Here is an 8,942-nt window from a genome sequence, read left to right as displayed (position 1 = left end):
TTTTGAATCTGTTATTTTCTGTTATGCTGTTAAGGTTAGTTTTGAATTGGTTATGGAATGTTTGGTGTTAACTGATATGGTTAGGACTAATATGATAAAAACAGTGGTATTTTTGTGTGGCTTTGGTCTAGTTTAGGGACTGTTTTTGAAAATGATATGAGATGGGCTTAATTACATATGGGACTGTTGAGGGTTAGAATGCAGGGACTGGTTTTGTTTAGTGTATATGTGAGGTTTCTATTTGGAATAGAGAATATGAGGTTAATATGGCGTCACTGTTTGGATATTGAACTTGATGAATGGCCTATAAATATGCACTGATTCATGTTGTTTCCTCATTTGCTTGTGATGCAGGTTTGGAATAATTGATTCAATGCCGATGCAGCATGGTTCATGGCCAAGAAATCACTTAAGGAGGGATGAGAGTTTGGAGTGGGAATCGATGAAGCCTTTGTTTACATTGTGTAGTCTTCTTGGTCATGTAATGCCATTGGATGGGATGTAATTGTTTCTTGGACTTGTAATGAGTAAAATATGAGTCAAATGATGAATAGAATTGTAATGGAACTTTGAAATGAAATGATTTTTTTCTTCACATTTGAGTTATCTCCTTTTTTTTGCATTTGCATTATCATGAATTTCCAAATATTTCTCCGCATTGCAACATTGAGTGAACCCCTTGCACAAATGTCTTGAGAACCTTAACTCATTTTGATTACATTTGGACTCGAATTCAGTTGAATTTTAATGAACGACTTCCCACTCCATTTGCTTCTTCAATGAAGCCTTTAGATCAATTCAATTCACTGATTCGACCAAACTTGTGTGTTGAATAATGGTAAAAAGATGTCTTCAGTAAAATGAATCTTTAGGTTCCTCTTTTGTACTATGATTCAAAAATGATCTTAAATCCAAAGCAATACCTTAAACACAAAGGATCCATGAATTTAGCCAATACCTTAATCTCATATTTACATGGTGAAACTCAACAACCTTGAGCAATGAACAACTAAACCCTGATCTTTTAGAATCCTTGATCCCGAGTCTAATTTATTGATAAACGATGCATAATATGTTAATGACCTAATGGATACATGTACATGAATGCAAAAGTCTAAGCCAATTAGAGATAAAATTAGATGGGCAAATTTTGGGGTGCAACACCCTATACTACGAACAGTCGGAATAAATAACGACTTCTTTTGGGTGGTCGGTCGAAGGCCATTAAAGTTAGCTCTTATAAAATATATAATTTAAAAAAATAAAAATTGGAAGAAAATAAAAAATAATTAAATATTTATCAAAAGAGACTAGATAAATACCGAATGACATCGAAATATTTTAAATTGATAGACAAAAGATTTGATGACACCAAAGTCTCTAAATTTTTAATAAGTTTCAACAAGGATATTTTTTACACTTCATAGAAACCAAAAAAAGTTATTATGATTGAAGTAAGATATGAAATTTTAAATTTTAATATCATCAATATGTAAGATTTGATATTTAAAATAATTTTTTCAATTTTGATCCATTAAAAATTTGAGTGTTTTGAAATTTTATTTTCTTTATACTAGTGATTTTATATTTAGTTGATATATTATTGTATTGAATTAGTTTTTTTTTTATAAAAAAATACACTACTAGAAATATACGATTTACCTGTGGAAATTATTCCGCAGATATACCTGCGAATTTTACCCGAAAGTTGTACAATAAAATAAATTTTTCGGCGAATTAAGATTTTGCAAAAAATTCTACAGGAATACCTGCGAGTTTTGCTGCGGAATATATATTTTGAATAAAAATCTAATCTACAATAGATAATCCGCAGGTAACTTCATAGGAAACGTTTCTGCAGAAAACCAAACTCCATTACACAATCCGCAGGTAATTCTGCAGAAAAAGTTTGTTCGGATTTTGGTGCGAATTTCTCTTTGTTCTATATTTTATTCTTTTTTGATTTAAAAATTGATTTAAAATTTATTTCTTTTAAAATAAAATTTTTTCCAAAAAATTTAATACATTTAAATGTTTTCTAAAACTAATAGTAATTTTTAATTTTTTTAAAATTTAATAAAAGCTAGTTTTTTAAATTCAATGTAATTCTTCATTTTATATTTTAATAAATGGTGTGATAATTTTGAAAAATAAAATTAAAAAATGTATAAAAAAATTGAAAACAAAAATCTGATAAAATTTCTAGAGTAGGAATCAAACCTTCTATCTATTTTATATTGGACCAAATAATTAAGCACTCGAAAAATAAACTCTTTATTAAAAATTATTGACATAGAGAATAGAAATAGAAAAACTTAATCGTGTTTGAAATAAACCTCTATTTCTCTCTTCTCACTATCGTGAATCGCCTCGGGGTCTCCATCCACAAGAAGATTGCACTGAATCTCTGTCTATCCACCATCGCGAGTCCTCTCCGTCGAATGCTTTTGCATCTTCGTATATCATCCCCGTCAAGCGCTTCGACAACTTCGTGAATCCTCATTGTCAATGGTGTCACATCCATTTCTAGCATCTCAATTCTAGGGTTGTTTCACTTTCTATTGTTCGTTTTGTTACTAAAATTAAAGTGTAAATACTTATTCTTCTCTCCTACTTCACTCCATTTTAACTCGTAAACAAGGTGTTTGTTGAAATGCCACAATTGTAGAAACTAATAAGTTATGTAGTCTTGTCATTTATCTCTAATTGTTGTTTAATTCTACAGGTAATTCATAACCGCATCATGTTTTCATTTCCCCCAATAACATAATGCCTTCATTAATATCGTTATGTTTTTTTCCGTATATTCTTTGACCATATGCTTTGAACATTTCAAAATCATACACCCAGTGATGATTTTGATGTGAATCTTGATTGTTATGTAGATATATAAGTTGTTCTTCCCAGCATTATCACAAAATTGTATTCTCCAATTAGAAAGAATGGAAACAATTTTGATTCTTGTGTTAATAGGGAGATTGAAACATTTACGAAAAGATTACATCCTCCCAGGTAACAACACCTTTTTATTTAATTTATGTATTTTGTTTGATATGAATGTTAATTTTTTTCTTAGCTAATTAATTGTAAATTAGGTATAATGTATAGACAATAATTCTTGCAAAGATTGTACAGGTCTAAAGATTCGATAATCAAATAGTTTATGTTTTTATGTTTTCATGCTAAATTGTGTTGAAAATTGATTGGAAAACTGATTTTTGTAAACAAGGTGTTTGTTGAAATGTCACAATGAGTGTTTTTTTTTTATAAAAAACAATCTCATTTATTAGATGAAAAAGAGAGAATACAAATATAAGGAAAGAAAATGTGTTAGAGCATTTTCCATCCACACATTAATAACAACACTAATAATTAAGACTAACAAGCTATGGACATCAAAAAGCTTTGAGATGTTAGAAACCAAAAGGAATGTACCAATCCAAAACTTTAATCCAATCAACCAAACAAAGTTCTTCCGCAAGAGACAAGTGAGTTTTGGAACCCCAATCTTTAAATCTATCCAGTTACAGATCATATCTTTAGCTTTGGCACTAGCTTTATCACGCTCAAATTGATTATTCAGGTTCACAATATTGATTAATCTCACAGCTTGAGGATGAAATAATTGTTTACTGAAAAGAGGAGTTTGATTTGCCACACCTGTAGTAAGATTCTTACTCAAAAACACATTTCCTTCGTCCAAACTTCTTTGAGGCATTTTATCAAATACCATGAGCACAAATTTAAAACAACCTAAGTCTAATAACAACACAACCAACAAAATAAACCAAACAAGAAAAACTAAAACCCACATCAAAACAAGCAAAATAAAATAAAGGGTTATTACCATTTTTGCCCCCTGCCATTTAGGCGACTTTTGGTTTACCCCTGTAAACACATGGGACTTAAACCCACTCCCCTCCACCCAGATGCTAGAGCCTTGACCACTACACTATGACAATTGCCTTGTTAATACTACACATGATACTTATATGTAGTAAACATGTCAATACATTGAATTAATTTGCCCTGTAGTTTAAATACATTTGGATCATTAATATTTTAATTATTTTAATATTAAGAATTATTAAATTTATTTTAATTAATTTCCAATTTTAAGTGCTTTTTTTATTATAATATGTACTATTAAAATGTGTTTTGATGTACAATTATTTTTAAAATGATATGTAAGTATAAATTAAGATAAATTTAAAAATAAACTTAAATAATAAACTATAGTATATATTTTGAAATAATATGAAAAATTAATTCCAGTTTATTTATCCAAATTATACTATATATTATAAATTAATTTCAGTTTATTATTATATGATATATATTATAAAAAGCACTTAAAACAAAATATTAAAATCGGAAATTAATTAAAATAAATCTAATAATTGTTAATATTAAAATAATTAAAATATTAATTTTTCAAATGTATTTAAAACATTAATTTCTAAATATTTTTAAAGAGAACATGTGAAATACTATGTATTGACAATGTTTACTACTATAAATATCATGTGAAATATTAACAAACCAATTGTTATAGTGTAGTGGTAAAGGCTCAAGCATTTGAGTGGAGGGGAGTGCTTAATAATAGTTTCAGTTTATTTATTAGAATAAAATTATATATTTAAGAGAATAATTTATAATTTAAGTTTATATAAGTTTCGATTTATATATTTATATATATATATATATATATATATATATATATATATATAATTTAATTATTTAAATTATTATATTTAAATTATTTCAATTAGTTTCAGTTTATTTTATATATATTATTTCTGTTTAATTATTTTATTATATTATATATAACAAAATAAATAAAAAATAAAAATAAATAAAAAATAAAAAATAAAAAAAAATAAAAAAGTAAAATAAATAAAAAATAAAAAAATAAAAATTACGTGGAATTAAAAATAATAAAAAATAAAAAATATAATTACACGTCTACATATTTGAATTTTTAAAAATAAAAAAAATAAAAGAATTTCACAATCAGCATACCACATAAGCAAATGGCATGTGCCATTTGCTGGCGAGGACTAAAACGACATAATCTTCATTTGGCAAGGTTAGTCTTACAAAAAACAAATTTTACAGGGAGGTAAACCAAAAGTCGCCTATATGACAAGGGGCAAAAATGATAATAACACTAAAATAAACTATTACAAAAACTATTACATAAAAATGGAATCCGAAATTTAAAGAAAGGGGAGAGCTTCTCTTTCTAAACATTATATAGTAAACCTATTTAATCTCACAATGAGTTTATTATGTTGATTTTGAGATATTTTTATCTTGGCCGAAATAAAAGAGCATTTTGGATACTTGTAAAATTGTCCTAAAATATAGAACAATAGATTCGGTGTGGTGTTTTGAAATGATGACAACGAGTTCATGGTTTGTGATTATAGGACAAAGATTTTAAAAGTTAGAGTTAAATTTCTGTTTTAAAGTTTTAAAAACTTTAATAGTGTTATTGTATGTTGTTAATTTGAAAATGAGCATTGAAGGTACCAATTATTATAATTGAATTTACTGGAGACTTTGTGGTTCCTTTTTTTTTTTTTTTAGATAAGCAAATATTATTACTATAGAGTACAAGGGGTACTCAACCCATACAATATCATGAAACAGTTTACAGCCAACAAAGTCATGGTACATACTACATTATCCACCCTCCACTAAACAGAAAATTTAAACCAGTCATAATATGGAATACCATTGTTGACAGTAGAAGTCAGATTCTGCCATATCCATGAATTTATCTTGCAGTTATTGATAACATCTTCAACATTAAACTGAACCTGATTAAAATTATGATCGTTGCGCCCTTTCCAAATCGCCCACAGCACAGCAAGCCATAAAGCTGTTCTGTTTTTCTTCTTCATCCTTCCTTTAAGTTGTTGATTAAACCAGCAGAAATGTTGATACACAGATGCCGAATTTCCTCCATTTTGGGCCCCAATCCATTTTCCAATTTCTCCCCATATTTTCTTACTAACCCTGCACTGGAAAAACAAATGAATACAGGATTCCTCCCCACTCGAACACAACACACACAATCGGTTGCTTGGATTACACCCCTCTTCAGCAGTTGGTCCTTGGTAGGCATTCTATCCATTATGATCCTCCAACCAAATACTTGTATCTTTGATAAAGTCCCCGCCTTCCATATAGATTTCAACATTTGAGAATTCTCCTCCTGCAGCGTGTTATCTTGGACCAAAGTGTCAAGGTACCTAACAAAACATGATTTTACAGAAAAATTACCATCTTGCTCAGGCCACCAGCTAATCACATCCATCAGTTCAGAATTTAGTTCCACCTCTGTCAGAATCTCCTCTAACACCTTCAGTTGATTCAATCCCTCACTATCCAAATTCATCAAAACCTCCCTACTGATTCCTAAATCCCACTTCCACATAAGAGGATCATTACACCATAGCTCACAGACTTTGCCCAGTTTGAAAGAAGATTTCTCATAAATCACAGGGAATTCTTCCTTAAGCCTCTTGTCCCCAATCCACCTACTATGCCAAAACCATGTACTGTTTCCATCTCCCACCTTGTAATTAATCCTGCTGCTAACTAAATCCACCAATGTGCCGTCATCATACTTTATCCTACCCACAGACATTACATCTCTCCACCATATAGATGCCTTCTTCATTCTTTTTGGATCCACCTCTGTAAGATTCAGAAGAGATAAGTCTCCATACCTAGCTTGGAGAATCTCCCTCCAAATTGTTGAACCTCCCTTCACCATTCTCCATCTCCACTTGCATAACAGTGCTGAATTGAATCTCCCAATGTGTTTGATACCTAACCCACCTTCCTCCTTTGTCCTGCATACATTCTCCCAACTCACCCATACTATACCCCTCCTATCCTCATTACCCTTCCATAAAAACCTACTCTGCAACTGAATAATTTGGTTAATGATCACCTTGGGAGCTCTATAGAAGGACATCACATAAACTGGCAGTGAATTGAGAATGGAATTAATTAAAGTAATTCTCCCCCCAAAAGACATATTTCTGTTTTTCCAATTGCTCATTTTCCTACGTACACCATCCACCACCCCCTTCCAAGCACTAGCTCTCCTAGGATTTATACCTATTTGAATTCCCAGGAATTTAAAAGGTATCAGTGCTGCACTGCAATGCAGGAATTGAGAAGCAGCAGCCATAGTGTTGCTAGATATATTGATACCATATAACTTGCTCTTGAAGAAATTCACTTTCAAACCAGATATCATTTCAAATCCTCTTAAAACAGACTTGATGCTCCATAAATTGTTCCACTCTCCACCTCCCACAATCACAGTATCATCAGCAAACTGTAAAGTGTGAATGATCACCTCCTCATTAACCTTAAAACCTTCATAAGCCCCTATTTGTATAGCCCTTTGCATCATCCCATTTAGTCCCTCAGTCACCAAAGCAAAGAGAAAAAGTGACAATGGGTCGCCTTGCCTAAGTCCCTTGGTCACCTCAAATTCCCTAGTTGGGCTTCCATTCACCAATACAGACATGCTACTCCTAAACACACAAGCCTCCATCCAGCTACACCATTTTCTACCAAAACCACAAACTCTTAACATGTATCTCAAATAATTCCACTTCACACAGTCATATGCCTGCTCAAAATCTACTTTTAGTATCATACAGTCCCTCTTTTCTCTGTTTGCCAAGTCAACAATTTCATTCAGAACCAATACCCCATCTTGGATTTGTCTTCCTGGCACAAAAGCTGTCTGGCAAGGAGAAATCACACTGCCCAAACATACCTTTAATCTGGCTGCAAGAATCTTAGCAAGTACTTTGTATAGACACCCCACAAGACAAATTGGCCTAAAGTCTTTCAGCATCTGAGGATTATTGGATTTAGGTATAAGAGCAATAAAAGCAGATGTAATGGCCTTAGGAAGCACTGCATTCTCATGAAATTCATTCACAAAGGACACTAACTCCCCCTCCAAAAAAACCCAGCATTCCTTGAGAAACCTAAAATTCAGTCCATCTGGCCCAGGACTCTTTTCCCCATCAGACTCCCATACAGCCTTCCTCACTTCTTTTGTGGAGAAAGGTACTTCCAGTTTAAGCCTATCCATCTCAGTTAAGCATTTAAAATTAAGTCCATCCAGATTAATAGAAAATTCCTCTTGTTGTTTAAATTTTCCTTGAAATTCAACCACAATACTTTCCTTTATACCAGCAACATCCACCCCATTATTTCCTGACTCCTTCCATAACCAAGCTAGATTACCTCCTTTTCTTCTTTCTTTTATGATGTTGTGAAAATACCTTGTATTATTGTCACATTCCCTCAACCACTGTTGTCTTGATTTTTTCCTTAATAAACTCTCTTTGTAATGCAGCTTATTCCAAAATTCTCTTATAGCCTCAGATCTCCTCTCCTCTAAAACTAGCCTGCCCTGTTCATCAATATTATTGCCATCCTCCAAACTATTAAAAACCTTGTTAGCCTCCTCTATTTTCATGTCAACACATCCAAATACCTCCCTATTCCACACCCTCAGCCTCCCTCTTAGCACCTTAAATTTCTCCTTTAATACATAAGCCTTTCTACCCTCCACTACTGTGTCCCTCCAACAAGTTTCCACAAACTGCTTAAAATCCTTGTTGTTAAACCACCCGTTGTTTACTCTAAATGGCTTTGGCCCCCAATCAATAGAATTTGATTTGATCCAAATTGGTGCATGATCCGAAATATTCTTGTCCCCCACCACCACCCCGATAATATTCCACTCCTCTATTAAGTTGTTAGAAAAAAGCAACCTATCAATCCTACTCCTAGCCCTCCCTGATTTATTGGCCCAAGTGAATTTACACCCTATTGTTGGAACATCCTCCAATTCACAGATTTCTATGAACTCATTGAACTCTCTCATCTCTTCC

This window comes from Vicia villosa, unplaced genomic scaffold (assembly GCF_029867415.1).
Source record: "Vicia villosa cultivar HV-30 ecotype Madison, WI unplaced genomic scaffold, Vvil1.0 ctg.000181F_1_1_2_unsc, whole genome shotgun sequence".
In the NCBI taxonomy this organism is placed as follows: domain Eukaryota; kingdom Viridiplantae; phylum Streptophyta; class Magnoliopsida; order Fabales; family Fabaceae; genus Vicia; species Vicia villosa.
Note: the sequence above shows the minus strand (reverse complement) of the source record.